The following is a 17,788-nucleotide window of genomic DNA, read 5'->3' as shown; positions in this document are numbered from 1 at the left end:
TCCATCTTGTCCTCAGCACCCAGCTTTCGCATGCTCTGCTATACATCTTTCAGCACTCAGCTTGCCCTTAATATCAGAGCATGGGAAAGCTGGCTGCTGAGGGAAAGATGTATAGCAGAGCATAGAAAAGCTGGGTGCTGAGGGACAAGATGAATAGCAGAACACAGGAAAGCTGGGTGTTCAGGAATATCAAAGCATGTTAAGCTGGGTGCTGAGGGAAAGATGCATAGCAGAGCATGGGAAAGTTTGGTGCTGAGGGAAAAATGTGTAGCGTAGCATGAGAAAGCAGGGTGCTGTGGGAAAGAGCCTCCTTTCCTCAGCAGCCAACTTTCCCATCCCATGCTTGTATCTTTTGCCCTGTAAATAGTACCATACTTTTTTTATTTCTTTTTTTTAGCAGTTATATTTGTGCTATAAATAATATTATAGATTTGTCCATTTTGCATATAAAAATGGTAGTTGTTTTTTTAATGGCACACAAGTTTGGGTATTTTTGTTCAAATCAAGATTTATTAAAGAAAATGTAGTCAATACAAAACATTCAAAGACATTTTTTAAGTGATTACATAAGACTATTAAAGAGAACCAAGAAAATGGAAACCGAGAATGACATATCTAGTAGGTAAAACTATACATGGATCTCAATATATGAGTAAAAACAGTGATATTCATCTAGTTTCAAATTAAAGCATTATCGAAGAGCTAGTAGGAATAGCGAAAAGAAGAAAAAGAATAGAATAGAAAGTAAGAGGAAAAGGGGGGAAAAGAAAACAGAGCCCTGCATTAGAGGTTCAAGCCTCACTTCTCTCTGTCACCCCATACTAGATATGGTTCACTAACTTGCAATCCACAGTCCAAATTCCATAGATTCTCTGTACATAATCTAGGGGGTCCACACCTTCAGCACCCTTTCTGAAGTGTCTGTTGCCTGTCCTATAAGTTCCTCCATCCTAAAAATCTCATTGAGTTCTGAAACCAGATCAGATTTAGAAGGTGTCACTACCTGTTTCCACCATCTGAGGATCAGCCTCCTGGCGGCTGCCAGAAAATGCCTAAGGATAATCTTCTTGTATTTAGCAATAGAGAGCTCACTTAGAGACAAAAGGGCAAGCTCAGGGGTAGGCCGAATCTCCATTCCAGAAACTTTGTTAAATAGAATGAATACGTCTCTCCAGAATGCCTTAATAGAGGGGCATTGCCACCAGATATGTATGTACGAGCCTCTTTCTCTCAGACATCTCCAACAGGTGTCCGATGAACCAGGGAACATAGCTTTAATTGTCGTTGGGCATCTATACCACCGTATCAAGATCTTGTAGCTTCTCTCCTGCATCAGAGCACACATAGAAGAGTGCTTAGTGAATAGTAGAATCTTAGCACGGTCACCCTCAGAAAGGCGTCTCCCCAGATCCTCCTCCCATTTGGTGAAGCAAAGAAGTTGTGAACCTCTAGTAGTCACCGTGTCCAGAAACAGGTTTACAGCAATGAGATCGGATGGGCAGGAGGGTACCTATCCAAGCAAAACTGTTCAAAAGCAGCAGGAGGTCTAAAAATATTGTCGCTTGGGGTTAAAGACCTAATATAGCTTTTCACCTGCTCGTTTAATAACCAAGCCCCCGGAGGAACCAGTGCTTCTGTGAAAAGAGATGATAGAGATCTAACCTTTGAGTTGTCTATGTAGTCTTTGACCATGGGATGATCTTGTTTCTTCTTGTGCAATATGGATTGGCCAGATGCACCTGCTGGAAACCCCGGGTTTCCGCAAAGTGGAGTGAGCAGACCAGGGATAGTGGTTAGCTTAATCGCCTCCAAATTTCTCCTGATCCACCTAGACAAATTCTGTACCAGAAACTTCCGCTGTAATGGAAAAGATCCAAAATACAGGTTCCCAAGGCCACAAAACTGTAGAGCCGGAAGTCAGGTAAACCTGCCCCTCCATTTAGTCTAGTTCTATGCAAAATCTGATAGGAGGTGCGAGATCTTTTGTTGGCCCAGACAAATTTATTTATCAGAGTCTTAAGTCTGGAAAAGAAGGAGGTCAGAAGAGCCTGAAAAAAGTATAAAAGACGGGGCAAAAGGTCCATCTTGACCGCATTGATCCTGCCAAACCAGGAAAGGTTCAGCTTGTTCCATTTTGATATATCCTGTTCAATAGAATGGATCACCTTGTGGAGGTTCAGACGCGGAAGACTATCTAGGTCCTTAGATATTTTAATACCCAGATAGCTAAGAGATTTCGAGGCCCATTTGTATGGTAATGAGCTATGGAGTTGCGGCACCAATTGGGGTGGCATAGTTACATTAATGATTTCAGATTTATGTGAATTCACCTTGAAATTGCTGAGGCGACCAAAGCCAGAAAACTCCGATATCAGATTTGGTATGGTGGTGACCGGGGACATGATGTAAAGGAGCAGGTCATCAGCAAAAAGAGCCAACTTATGCTCCACACCCCTAACAGACAGTCCTCTGATAGACTGGTTAGATCTGATCGCTTCAGCGAGGAACTCCATGGTCAACACATATAACAGTGACGAGAGTGGACAACCCTGCCTCCCCTTTATTAATGCAAAAAGGCAGAGACAAGGAACCATTTATTTTAACCTGCGCAGTTGGTGGGACATATAATGCTGTGATTCTATTTAACATGTTCTTCCCTAGACCAATACTTTTAAGTGCCAGGAACATAAACTCCCAATGCACCCTGTCGAAGGCCTTTTCCGCGTCTATCGACAGGGCACACATAGGAATCCCCCTCCTCCGGGCCCAATCCATCAGAGAGACAGTCTTTATAATATTATCTCTCGCCTCTCTACCCGAGACGAAGCCCACCTGGTCGTTGTTGATCAGTGCTGGAAGGATGGGTTTCAACCTATTAGCAGTTAGTTTTGCATAGAACTTAATATCTGTGTTTATGAGGGAAATCGGCCGATAGTTACTGCAGAGAAGAGGGTCTTTCCCAGGTTTATGGATTACAGTAATATGAGCTCTGAGAGCCTGTTGTGGGAACCTACTCCCAGAGGACACAAAATTACACATAGTAAGGAATAATGGGCTCAGCAGCTCCGAGAATTCCTTATAATAGCCTGTAGTAAAACCATCTGGGCCAGGACTCTTTCCCTTTTTGGCTTCCTTTATAACTGCGGCCACCTCCTCCAAGGTAAATTCCCTTTCCAAGTCAGACCATACTTCTGCCGAGAGTGACGGAAGTCTATGTAGTTGGAGGTAGTCCTCAATTTTCTTTTTTATCATAGTAAGAAGTAAAGCTAGATACAATATCTTTTGTACTATGTACCTTAGGACCTCCCGCACTGCTGACACAAGGGATGTAGGTGGTCGCTGTTTTTGGGTGGAGAGCTCTTGCTAGTAATTTGCCGCTTCTATCTCCCATGTGGTAAAACCTACTTCTCATTCTATCTCGCCATGATCTTGATTTCTGATCTAAAATGCTCAACAGTTTTTGACGTGCTGTGGAGAGCTGACTGAAAATCAGGGGCGATAGACCTTGTTTTTGTTTCTTTTCTAAATTTGCTATGGACAACAACAAGTCCTTTATCTCAACAGCACCCTTTTGAGTCGTGAGCCATGAGGGATAAAGATTCCCCTCACCACCAATTTCAATGCCTCCCATTTTATTGATGGCGAAGAAGGGTCTCCCCCATGGTCCAGCATGAAATATTGTATGGCTTGAGACACCTCTGCCTGACACAAGGGGTCTCGCAACAGGTTTCATTCAAACACCAGGTGAGGCCCTGCCCACACTGGGTCCCAAAATTCAATCTCAGGTATACTGGCGTGTGGTGAGACCACAGGATAGATCCAATCTCCGCCTCAACCTGGAAATCTAGCAGAGAATGAGAAATAAAAAAATAATCTATTCTACTGTAGGTCTGATGTACCTGGGAAAAAAAAGTGAAGTCCTTATCCTCAGGGTGGAGTATCCTCCACACCTCAACCAATCTTGTGCTGTGAGCTAAAGCTTTTAAACCTCTACTTATGGAGAGGGGATACGAGGATCTGCCTGAGGAGACATCTAAGGTTGGATTTAGAAGGACATTAAAGTCACCTCCCATAATTACCGGAGAGGAGTCTGCAAAATCCTCGAAAAGACGCATACATTTTAGATGGAATTGCTTCTGGTTTTGGTTTGGGTTGTATATATTATCAATCGCAAATCTGGAATTCTTCCAGGAAACCTGGAGAAAGACGTATCTACCTCTGGGATCAATAAGAGATTTTATGACTTCTGGCACAAAGGATCTGTGGAAGGCTATTGAAACACCCCTGGATTTTGATTCTGGGTTTGTACTATTGAATTATGTCGGATAATTCCTCGTGCTTAATTTGGGGATCGAATCTGACCGAAAATGAGTTTCCTGCAAAAGCAGGACCGCTACTTTTTGCTTGTGGCGTGAAAAAACTATTTGTCGTCTCTTCTCGGACACATTCAGACCTTTAACATTGTAAGAACAGAATTTAATCCTATCCATAGTCTATCTGAAAACGTACTGAGCCTAGGAGAACAGGGGCTATCTGCCACCCGCAGGGAAAGGATGGAGGAGAGAAAGCAAAGATAAAGAGTAAGATAGAACAAGAGAAAGAGAAGATTGAGACAGGGCAAAGAGAAGCTAGACAAGCCCTATGAATCATTTATGCTGGGTTTAGATGGCGTATCGCCACTTGTTGCAACAAAGAAGGAGGAAGTGGAAGCCAAGGGCCTAGGAGCTCTTCACCCCTCCTCCTCCGCCGCCTATGTATTATAACTATGCATTATAACTATGCTATGTTTAATGAAAGAATAATCGCTGACACAATAAGAACCTATATACAGAGCAGTTCAACCTCAACCTCAATTTCAGAAACTCGAACTAGACCAGATGCACAACGCTGGAGGGACAGTTACTGTCTCAGTCTACTAGAGAAACTAGTCAGGAACACATTTCTTGAACAGTTATTGATAACATTAACTTAGAGTCCCAATCCAGATCTCTCTGGAATCCCAACGACTCATGAACATTACAGCCCCGACGGGCTCCAACATTGACCAGGTGGTGAGCATCAAACATTCAAACTCAGATGCTCATCAAGCAACACCCATCTCACGTGATCTGGAGACCTCAGGTGTCTTTTGCCGCCTCGGCTTGGGTCCGGGTCTTGTTTTTCTTGTTCCAATGAGCCATGATCCATCTTGGAGGGGAGACAGGAAGCCTGGGAGCAGAGGGCCACTCTGGGAGATCCACCATCGGAATTTCAAAGGTTCCCAGGAAGTCACCCAGCGTACGGAAAGTAGCCTTCTTCCCCTCCTTGCTGGCTGTCAGGTTGAATAGAAACCCCCACCTATATGGATTGTCTTTTTCCTTCAGCTGGTGCAGGAGGGGTCTTAAAGCTCTTCTCTGTAATAGAGTACGCCTGGCCAAATCTGGGAAGAAGGAGATCTGAGTATCCATAAAGGTGATCGGACTATTGTCACTTGCAGCACGCATGATAGACTCTTTTATTTTGAAAAAATGTACCCGACAGATGATGTCGCGGGGTCTGAAGCTGATCTAGCACCAAGGGCTCGATGTATTCTGTCCAGCTCCACGGAATGAGGCCCTCTCTCTCCTAGTAGCTGTTTGAATAAATTCTTCGCAACACAGTCCAGTTCACCATTACTCACTGTTTCAGGTATGCCTCTTATTCGGATGTTATTCCGCCTATTGCGGTTCTCAATGTCCTCAAGGCCCCCTGCCAGCTCCTCCAGCTTGTTGGAGTTACTGAGAATGGCTTCTCTGTGTGCCTGTAATTCACACAGCACCTCATCCTGTGTCTTTTCCACTTCCTCCACTCTCACAGTAAATGCAGCAGTGAGAGACTGCAGCTGCTTCCTGTGTGCAGCTTCTAGCCTGCCAATCAGCTCTCCAGATCTTCCTTAGTGGGGAGTGATTTTAGATATTTGCTAATCTTTGACAGGGCCATGTCTTCTCCCCCCTCAATGAGCCCCTCTTGAGATTCTTCTGCAGTTATACTGCCTGGACTGCTCCGTGCCCGCTGAGAACTCTCCACAGCATGGGAAGCAGGAGCAATCTTTGTCTTCACTGACCTGGGAGTCTTCTGTGAGGTGAGAGGAGATCCATGATTTAAGAAGCGCTCCATGCGTGCCGATGCTTTATTTTCGGTCTGGCCGGTTGTGGAGGGCTTCTGAGGTCTGCCCATAAGATCAGAGCAGCAGGGATTCAAGTTTAGATGGCAGGATCAGGGGAGATTGCAGAGAGCTCCAGGCTCAAGCTTCTTACCCGGCCATTAGCAAGCCACACTCCCCGAGTTTGGGTATTTTTAAGATGTCATTAGAGTGATATGTTTACTGGGAGACTGAGATCTGAAATTCTTCCTGCGCTGATTTCTTTAGGATTTCTTTTGACACCTTTTAGGGTAAGTTCACACAGTGCATTTTCCACGGCGGTTTTGCGCGTTTTTCGGGTGCGTTTTTGCCCAGAAAACTGCATGACTTTGCTTCCCCCAGCAAAGTCTATGAGTTTTCATTTTTGCTGTCTGCACACAGCGTTTTTTTTCAGCTGCATTTTTGTGGTGACCGCAAAAATGCAGCATGTCAATTATTCCCGTGTTTTTCACGTTGCTTTTCATCCATTGAGTGCAATGGGATGTTGAAAGACGCAAGGAGAAATGCAAATTAGAAATATAGCTGCATTTTAGTGCGTTTCTATGACTAAAAACGCAGCTATAAACGCAAGGGGTGGGCAGTAAAGTGACATGTACAGGAAGAGGATTCCTTCTGTCAGTAAACACAGAAGCGTGAATCCTCCCGGTACCGTCACCGCTGCGTCCACCTCCAGTCCTGTTCATGTCTGCTGCCGTGTGGCGTCATGGCTGGGCGGGAGGTGAAGGCAGCTGCGAAAACAAAAGTGAACAGTAGAAAAAAAAATGTCATACTCACCTGTCTGCAGACTCCCGGTGCCATGTCCGCTCCCAGATCCTTACCCGGTACTGCCGCTCTGGCTGTGTGCAGACGGCCGGGAAACCTCCGATAGGTGCAGGACCTGGCGATGGATCACCTGATGCAGTCACCTGACGCATCAGCTGATCGTAAATCTCGCGGTGACGCCGGCGCCCGGCCGGCTAAACCTGTCAGCTGATGCCGTCAGGAGACTTCATCCCTGATTACCGCCAGCTCCTGCAGCGATCGGACGGGATCAGACTCCGCTCCAGGAGCTGCCGGTAATCAGCACATGAGTATTTTTTTTTTTTGCACTGATGCATCATCTGATTGTATAAACGGCTTTTATACAATCAACTGCTGTGTCATGTGATTCACATCCTGGAACATCATCTGATCGCTTTGCCTTCCAGCAAACCGATCAGATGATATTGGATCCGGATTGGACAGCGCGGGACCCTTGACCCAGGATTACTGCGGAGGGGGGTTCTTTATTTCAATAAAGATGGAGTCACTAATTGTGTTGTGTTTTATTTCTAATAAAAATATTTTTCTGTGTTGTGTTTTTTTATCTTTACTAGAAATTCATGGTGGCCATGCCTAATATTGGTGTGTCACCATGAATTTCGGGCTTAGGTCCAGCTGATAATATACAGCTAGCCCTAACCCCATTATTACCCAGCGAGCCACCCGTCACCAGGGCAGCCTGAAGAGTTGGATACAGCGCCAGAAGATGGCGCTTCTATGAAAGCGCCATTTTCTGGGGTGGCTGCGGACTGCAATTCGCAGCAGGGGTGCCCAGAAAGCATGGGCACCCTGCACTGTGGATTCCAATCCCCAGCTGCCTAGTTTTACCTGGCTGGACTCAAAAATTGGGCAAAGCCCACGTCATTTTTTTTTAATTCATGAAATAAAAAAAAAAAGTGCTTCCCTATATTTTTGGTTCCCAGCCGGGTACAAATAGGCAGCTGAGGGTTAGGGGCAGCACGTACCTGCCTGCTGTACCTGGCTAGCATACAAAAATATGGCGAAGCCCACGTCATTTTTTTGTGGGGCAAAAAACTCCTGCATACAGTCCTGGATGGAGGATGCTGAGCCTTGTAGTTCTGCAGCTGCTGTCTGCTCTCCTGCATACACTATTGGATGGAGTATGCTGAGCCTTGTAGTTCTGCAGCTGTCTGCTCTCCTGCATACACTAGTGGAGAATGAAGAACATATTAAAGAAGGAAATGACATCAGACCTTTTTTTTTTTGTTCACTGATAAAAAAACGCGTAAAGACGCAGTGAGCAAAAATGCAGCAAAACGCAGCGAAAAACGCACCAAATCGTGGCAAACGCGTGCGTTTTTTGCCGCTTTTTTTGACACGGGTGCGTTTTTGTGCGGTTTTTGCCGCAAAAAACGCACAAAAACGCAGCGTCAAAAAACGCAGTGTGTGAACCTAGCCTTAGGGGTACTTTGCACACTGCAACATCGCAGGTGCGATGTCAGTGGGGTCAAATTGAAAGTGACGCACATCCGGCATCGCAGGCGACATCGTAGTGTGTAAAGCCTAGATGATATGATTAGCGAGCGCAAAAGCGTCGTAATCGTATCATCGGTGTAGCATCGGCGTAATCCATAATTACGCTGACGCGATGGTCCGATGTTGTTCCTCGCTCCAGTAGCAGCACATATTGCTGTGTGTGAAGCCGCAGGAGCGAGGAACATCTACCGGCGTCACCGCGGCTCCCGTAGGATATGCGGAAGGGAGAAGGTGGGCGGGATGTTTACATCCCGCTCATCTCCGCCCCTCCGCTCCTATTGGCTGCCTGCCGTGTGACGTCGCAGTGACGCCGTATGACCCGCCCCCTTAATAAGGAGGCGGGTCGCCTGCCAGAGCGACGTCCCAGGACAGGTGAGTCCATGTGAAGCTGCCGTAGCGATAATGTTCGCTACGGCAGCTATCACAAGGATATCGCAGCTGCGACGGGGGCGGGGACTATCGCGCTCGGCATCACAGCATCGGCTTGCGATGTCGCAGCGTGCAAAGTACCCGTTAGTATTAATTATGATTTTTAATGTCTGAATTTTCTCTAAAAATATCACACATACAGTTACTTAATTATACTAATGCAGACATATACACTAGATTTATTTTTTATATATTGTATGTGAGCATTTTGCACACACTGTATACAGAAAGAAATAAGAAAGTTGGATGTCTAACAGCATATTGACACCATGTCATATCACAGGACAGCAGTGAGCCATGTTATATCATCAGCTACAGGGCAGCAAAGTGCAGCTGTGAGTGCAAATAGGAGGCTAGAAGAGGGTAGTGGGGCTAGAGACATCATTCAGGGAGTTCCAGTACTCACTTCGGGTTGCAATGTGCTCCACTCGAGCCTGACCCTCCTGCTAATGTCATCTACAGAGCGATGGTGGTGCAGGAGAGAGGGACACCATCTCCTTAGACGTTTCTTAGATTTTTGCAGCACTCAGTGCACAGACCTGAGACTCTACAGCAGGTCTGTGCCAGGGGGCGGGGCTTACTGCTGTGAGGCTTCGGAGCAGTGAGTGCAATGCAGGGGATGGCTGTGCTGAGGAAGAGGCAATGATCAGCTTTCCCCCCCTCTTCTTATGGACAGGTGGACAGGGAGGGGCAAAATTTAAATCAAACATACAACGTCTGTGCTGTATGCTGGAAGAGAGACTGTCAGAGTCAGGGGCCCAGGTGGGCAGGAGAGCAGTGAAATCATTCTATTTAATAGCAGCACAGGATCGCCCAGCAGCGGCTGGGTGATCACTGTGCTGCTATTAGAGAGATTACATATTCACTACTCTCTCTGCCCATCTCACAGCAGTGGTTTCAGTGGAAAAAGGTAAGCGGGATTATGGGTGGGGGGAGCAGTGCATATGCATTTTCTTAAGCAGCCAGCATATGTGTTAGCCCCAGGGCCAGTTGCTGTCTCCTGTTATGCCAAGCTGCCACAATTTTAAGCTCTGGGACCAGACGAGTCTGTGCTGCAATACATTTCAGCTGCATGTGCGCACTTGGACGCCTCAGCCTCAGCCGTACTGGTGGTCCCTGTCTACACCAGAGACTGCTGGTCTGCACCTGTGTTCATCCTTGCCCTGGGGGTCAGCTGCTACAGTCCTGGTCACTACCTTGGGAGTGACACCTGGTGTCTGCCTCTTGGTGGGTACTTAGTCAAGCCCTTCTGGCTATACGGTAGTCCAGGATCCCTGTTTGGTTTAGTGGGTCCACTTCAGCTTGCTGCTTTACCATCACCAGCGGTAAGCATTTCGCTAAAATTTGAAGACTTTGCAATTTGATGACATGGTCGGCAAAACCCAAATTTATCATAATTTAAATTCTGACAGAAATGTAATACAACCCTGAAATGGAGTATATATTTTTTATGGAGTATATATTTTTTTTACAGTGGTACATGTAAAAATGCTTCAAGAGGAACCTCAAGACCCACCTCTTCCAACAAGCCTACAACCTACAATAGCCGTCAGTCCAGTACACCACTGTGCAACCAGCTCTGTCCTATTGTACCATCACCCATTCCCTGTAGATTGTGAGCCCTCGCGGGCAGGGTCCTCTCTCCTCCTATACCAGTCTGTTTTGTACTGTTAATGATTGTTGTACGTATACCCTCTTTCACTTGCAAAGCGCCATGGAATAAATGGCGCTATAATAATAAATAATAATAATGTAGTGCTCCTGAGACTGATCACTACAGGGTATATCATTATATCCTTCCTGGACAGGAAGAGGTTAACCCGGTAAGTGTACACACCCCTCACATCACCATACAGCAGTGATGCCCTCCCCAGTGGGGACTGGGTTCAGGTTTGGGTCATTATGGGCACCCCCCTTAACATGCTGGGTCCATTGTACCTGGAGAATCAGTGTCAGGGAGAAGCAGTTTCTAGGAAAGAGTTAATAATTTCTCACATAGCTCATCTAAACACAGCCAGGAAGTGACTCAGCCAGTTCCTAGCAGACACAGGCACTGGGGGAACTCCAGGTCACCATAACAACAAACTGGATCCTTTCAAAGTTGGGGGGGGCAGGAGTAAGAGTAAGTTACAAAGCAGACAAGAAGTCAAGGTCAGTTCCAGTCAGACAAAGACAGATCAGACACGCTGTGGAGCAGCTCCCTGAGGGGTTGCTGCCAAGCACCCCTCAGGGGGGCAGAAAAGAACCATCTGAAATACAACACCGCACCAACTGGAATGTAACCCCGCACCGACCTCTGCAGGAGTCTCTTGCAGAGAGAATCCAGCCAGACCGGGGCTAGTAACACCTGGAGGGATGGGACCCGGTACTAGTAATCGGGGGCTCAAAGCAGATGGTTGCTAGGCTGAGTACGGTGTGAGTACTCACTGGACCGAGCACAGGCAGGGTAAAGAGCCCTAGTTCAGGAAGATGGTTTAAGCTCACCTGATAAATCTGCCCTATGAGGGAATCATCACGGTTTCTCTCCAATGTTAGTGTCCGGGGCACAGCAGCAAAGAGGGAACCCTGGAGAACGGGGACAGAGGTCCAGCCCAATATAGGTTCAAGCTGCCTCCCATACGGGTCAAGACAGAGAGTGGGAGAGAGAGAGCAGGAGGCAATCCCCAGAACGCTTCAGGCCACAGGGACCCACAAAGTACAGAGTTGTGCACGGAGGAGAAGCCTACCGATTACCAGACCGGACTGGACTTCAAACCTGCCCGGGATCGACTGGAGTCTCTGGCGACGAGGACCAGCATCTGGGGCACGATACCATCTTAACCAGAGAATAAAAGCATGTGGAACCAGCACCCGGTGACTCTGTGAGTAAATGCCGCCGCCCTGCGCTCCGGCGCTCCCGATGGGACATGTATACAAGGATAGGGACAAATAAACTAGGATGAGGACATATGTACTAGGAGAGGCCCAGGATGGAGACATACATATCAGGAGGACATATTTGCCAGTAGGATATTATACAGAGGGGTAGTTCGTGGGTGGTGATATACACAAGAGCAGTGTATGTGTGGAAGGATATTCTAAAGAGGGGCCACTTGTGTAGGGGGATAGTAAACATGGAGACAGCGTATGTGAGGTATATTATACATAGGGGCAGTGTGTGTGGGGGGATATACAGAGGAGCAGTGTGTGGGGGGATATTATACATAAAGGCAGTGCAGGAGAGATACTATAGAGAGACGTGGTGTAGAAGGTGTACTATGGAGAGAGGTGGTGTAGAAGATGTATTATGGAGAATGGCAGCTACTTGTGCGAGATACACACGAGGCAATAGCAAGTGGGACACCTGCCCTACAATGTGAAGCTCATGCAACCTTTTTGCCATTTTGTTGACTTATACTTGGTCTCCTCTGGAGCAAGATGCTGAGCATAGAGATATTTACCATCTGGAGTGTTTCAGATTTTGATAGCTTCTTTCCATTCTCACTCATTGGGTTAACACTTTTAAGTATCGAATGCCACATTCAGTGCCAGCATCCTCATCCTTTCCCGTGCATTAGCTGTCAGCCGACGGTTCATCTTGAGCTTTACTGTAAGAAGATTCTTTTGATGCCTAGGAAATCAAGTTTGCAACTTTAGTGTATCAAAAGGCTTCATTGAATATCCAGTATAATGATCTGGAAGCAAATGAGATATATGATCTCTCTACGAATTAAATTCTTCCGTCTTCAAAAAGAAACTGTTCTTATAGTCGCTACTCAAAATCTTGAAATCCGCTTCTGATTTTTCTTATTTTGTGTTCCCTTAATGGTTCCAGGTGTCCCTATCGACTCTGCCTTCCAGACATTGCAGGCAACCCAATTATCGCTTCTTCTTGGAGTCAACTGGAAAAACTTTGACCTGGTTTGGCAATAAGGGAAGATTTGCAATTGCTCCTGCATGTGGCTTTAGAAATGATCATGCCTTTAATTCATTGGGTTATGTTAAAAAAAAATTACGTTTGCAAAAAATAAAGTAAAAACCTTGCAAATATTTATCTTGTGTATTTTTTGGCAATGTGAATGAAATTCATTATTTGGTAAGCTGGAAATAAAGGAACATGTGCGGAGAGAATCTGTGGAGGAGGTTAAAACTGAAGAGGCATTGAAGATCAAAGGGAGGAAGCGTGGATAATGTGTCATTGAGAAAGAAAGCAAGGATTATTAAATACATTCATTCAATGAGAACTTAATGCTCCCCAGGAACCTAACAGACATTAATCCATTAACTTTAGTTTAATTGGATCAGTTACCCGAAGAGTCAAAAGATGTCTGATTGATGTGATAATTTCGGCTTCATACATTTGTAATTCATAGGGTGGATATGTTTAACCCTTTAAAGGTTTATTCATTTGCATTGGGGCAGTTTAAAACTAGGGGACAAATATTTGTCCTCAAAGACTAAAACTTTGCCGCAGATTTCCCTCTGCGCATTATACTGTTATAGTATTACAAGCAAACGAAAGTAGGTCAGCTCTCCAATGTCATATAGCAATGTCGTACATTGATTACTTTCTGAAAATTTTTTGTTTTCTCCTTTTCCAACTTTTTATTTTTCCATTGAAATTATTTTTTTGTGGGACAAGTTGTAGTTTTGCATGACACCATTTATTTTATTAAGTAAAATCTTCAAAGTGGGGTGTGATTGTGAGAAAATAGAATTGCACCACTGTTTTTCACGTTTTGTGCTTTGCTATTCGTTGTGTGGTAAATTGCCTATGAATCAATTCAATTACAGTTATACCAAGTTTGGAAGTTGTTTTTTTGCTTTTAAAAAAAAATGAACCTGTAAAAAAACTGATCTGTGTAGATAATTTCAGAGACTTAACACTTTTCAATTTTTTCATCATTGGACCTTATTATGGTTCTCTTTTGCCTGCTGATCTGCCATTTTTATTACTATTATTTTGAGGTACATTCAAGGTTTTGATCGCTTAATATTGCATTTTTTGGGAAAGGTGAGAACTGAAAAACTGCAGTTTTTACAATTCATTTTTTTCAAACATTTGCTTTAAATAATTTGATATTTTGGTAGATGAGATTTTTATGGATATGACAATTACAAAATATGTTTTCATTTATTTATTTTTCGAATTGAGAAAAGGGGTTGTGTAATTAAAACTGTCATTTTTTTTTTTACATTTTTTAAAAATTGTAGTATGTAGTTAAACGGACATCTTGTTATGAAACCCAGCCATGGTCTGGGCTTTTTAGAACAACCAACAAAGCAGCAATGGGAGTCTTCATATGGCTGCTTGGTAAATGATTGATTGCAGTGGCGGGGCTGATGGGAGCTTGTTGTGTCTGTAGCGCCTGGTCCCGAAAGATCCCAAGGGGGGTGCTCTCCCTCACATCTGCCCAGCCCCAGCATGGTCCTCACGTGCACTCCCGGTTCCAGCCCCCGGCAGCGACGTCCTTCCTCTTACCGGTCCCATGGCTCTGCAGGCTCTGCTCCTGGTTCGGGTCCTGCTGTACGTCCTGCTCATTCCCGGGTTGGACGCCCTGCTCGAGGAGCTGCTGCAGACTCTTCCTGTCTCCCATCCACACACAGATCTGCAGTAAGTGCTTCTAGGCTGCGCGCGAGGCCACGCCCCCTTTCTTAAAGCGGTAGTGCCCCATTATCTGGAAGTGACCTCAGAGGTCACCTGTTACCATATGGGTATTTAGGTTCACCTCCCCTGGCAGCAGGCGCCCGAGCAACTAGTGCATTGCTAGTGTCCAGGCCCCTGTGTACTACCATTTGTATCTGTGCATCATCTACCTGTTGCTAATCTTCTGTCTCGCCGTATTGCCATCTGTACCTTTACGGCTGTGGACGTCACCGGCCATACCTACAGTGGACGTCACCGTGCCATACCTACTGTGGACGTCACCGGCCATACCTACAGTGAACGTCTCCGTGCCACCTGCTGTGAACATCTCCAGTGCCACAACTGTGTTCTGCCTGCTGCGGACGTCACACCCGTGCTACACCTGGCCGTACAGAGACTCCTACTACCGGTTCCTGCCTGCCGTGCATCTAGGCCCTTTGAGGAGGCACCGCACAGTCCCTGTATAGGGGTTCGCTGCTGGTCGTCTTCTCAGGGGAGTCCGGTGCACGGTCCAGTGGGTCCACCTCCGGACGCTCGCCACTCCTCGGTGAGCATAACAGTGTCATTTAAATGTTGTCATCAGTGATTGACAGCTACCTTTTTAATGTTTAAACAGTGGCTCCGGTTGCTGCTGCTACAGGCAAATGCCAGCTGTGTGACATAACTGGCATCTGCCTGGTATTGAGTGGGCTTCGTTTCCATGACCCTGCACCTTGACTGTGAAATACAGTTACGTCAATGTGTACAAAAGAGTTCAAGGGTATATCCAGGACTATAAAAAAAATGTGCTAAGCACCAACAGGTGGTACCTACATGCCTTTTGGTTGTACCTGGCGCTGTTCTTCTCTGGCACAGAATGGTCACAGATTACCCTTGCAGGCGATACAATGGCTTGGTTAACAGAGTGGAGACTTCTTTTCCTCTCTGCTCTGTAGACAGGGTGGGACTGCTGAAATTATGCTGATTGAGTGCTGGCTCCCCGCTGCCCAACTGGGGGATCCAGCTGTCAATCAGCGTGACATCAGCTGACCCGCCCCGCGTACAGAGCAGAGCCGATGAGAAGCCACCACTCTGTTGATGCATCATCAGCGTAAGCAGCTGAATCTCCGGAAAGAGTGATCTGTGACCACTCTGTGCTGGCGGAGAATGGCACAACAGGCAGGTAAATAGAAGCTACTTGCCTATTAGTGCTTAGGCACATTTATAAATTAAAAAAAGGTCCTGGATATACCCTATAACTCCATTTAATGAAATTAAATATGATTATATGGAACATACATAGGAATAGACTTGAAAAATCAATTGAAATACTATGTCCTAAGAATGACAAAAGTATATTAGGAGTGATACCTTTATAGGCTAACCAGAAAAATTCTATTATATTAGCAAGCTTTCAGAGCTATGAAAGCTTGATAATATAATTTTTCTGGTTAGCCTATAAAGGTATCACTCCTAATATACTTTTGTCATTCTTGGGACATAGTATTTCAATTATAATCACAATTTTTATATAAATAATAATATCTGGTAATTGAGTCCGTTATCTGTTTTGCTTGTTTTAAAATGAGGGAAGCGTATCACCTGTTATGTAATCTTTTGCTCATGGCAACATTTCTCTAAGGCCTCTTTCACACGTTCGTGAAAAACCACAAACGTTTTTCACGGACGTGTCAGAGGTGCGTTTTTCTCTCCGTGAGCTGTGTTTATGGCCTATGTGTGTTCTCCGTGTGTTATCCATGAAAACACACGGAGAACGGGAACTTTCTACTTACCTGTCCCTGGAGTTGCTGTCCGTGTTGCTGATCTTCGGTCTCCGGTCCTGCCGACTCCCCACTGCTGCAGCTTCCGGCCACAGTGAAGTGAATATTCAATGAGCATAATGAGCGGCGGTTGGAAGCAAGTGACAGCAGCGGCAGAGACAGCAGGGCTGGAGAAGGTGAGTAAAGGGTTTGTTTTATTTTCTCAAACACGTGTGTTTTCTCCGGCGCGTGTCATACGGAACACCTCCGTGTGGTCCGTTTGCGTTCCGTGTGACACCCGTGATGCCAGAGAAAAATGGACATGTTGACGTATGGAGCACACGGACACACGTATGCTCGACACTTACACACGGTCCATGGCTGAACGCGCACGTGAGCGCAGACTCATTGATTTTAATGGGTTTACGTGTGCCCGTGTCTCCGCTACGTGAGAAAAAGGACCAAGCACGTACCGGAGACAATGACATGTGAAAGAGGCCTAATATAGCTTTGTTCCTCTGAGCAAGTTTATTGTTCTTGAACATATTCACTTACAAGTACGTTTTTTGTGATATGTGTACGATGATAACTATCAAAAATAGAAGTCATATTCCCAGATTAAAGCTTCCTGTGTAGTCTGGTGATAATTTTATGATTGTTTTAGTCGCTCATTAGATAAAGGTCTACCACAGATATTAATGTTAATTCAAAGTGTATTGAGAAAATCATATTAGCATTATTGGAGTTGAGGTATTCATCAAATAATGTTATGGTCAGAATGAGACCACTCTAAACAAAGAGCAGGCCATTTTTATATAGTGATGAGCAAAAGGGTAGCAATGTTTTTTGAACTTTTGAATTTCAAACTTCACATTTCACCATCCACTACATCCCTGAGCATGAGAGTTAAGGCCCTGTCACACATAGAGATAAATGTGTGGCAGATCTGTGGTTGCAGTGAAATTGTGGACAATCAGTTCCAGGTTTGTGACTGTCTACAAATGGAACAATATGTCCATGATTTCACTGCAACCATAGATCTGCCAAAGATTTATCTCTGTGTGTGACAGGGCCTTTAGGGCCGCTTTACATGCTACGACATCGCTAAAGCGATGTCGTTGGGGTCATGGAATTTGTGACGGACATCCGGCCATGTTAGCGATGTCATTGCGTGTGACACCTATGAGCGATTTTGAATCGTTGCAAAAATGTTCAAAATCGCCAATCAGTGACATGGGCGTCCATTCACAATTATCGTTGCAGCTGCAGGTATGATGTTGTTCGTCATTCCTGCGGCAGCACACATCGCTATGTGTGACACTGCAGGAACAAGGAACCTCACCTTACCTGCATCCGCCGGCAATGAGGAAGGAAGGAGGTGGGCAGGATGTTACGTCCCGCTCATCTCCGTCCCTCCGCTTCTATTGGCCGGCCACTTAGTGACGTCGTGGTGATGTCTCGGTGACGCCGAACGCACCTCCACCATGAGGGAGGGAATGTTCAGCAGTCACAGTGACGTCGCTGAACAGGTATGTG

The sequence above is a fragment of the Anomaloglossus baeobatrachus genome, chromosome 5 (genome assembly GCF_048569485.1).
Source record: "Anomaloglossus baeobatrachus isolate aAnoBae1 chromosome 5, aAnoBae1.hap1, whole genome shotgun sequence".
In the NCBI taxonomy this organism is placed as follows: domain Eukaryota; kingdom Metazoa; phylum Chordata; class Amphibia; order Anura; family Aromobatidae; genus Anomaloglossus; species Anomaloglossus baeobatrachus.
The sequence above is the reverse complement of the archived record's forward strand: the minus strand, read 5'-3'. Positions refer to the sequence as shown.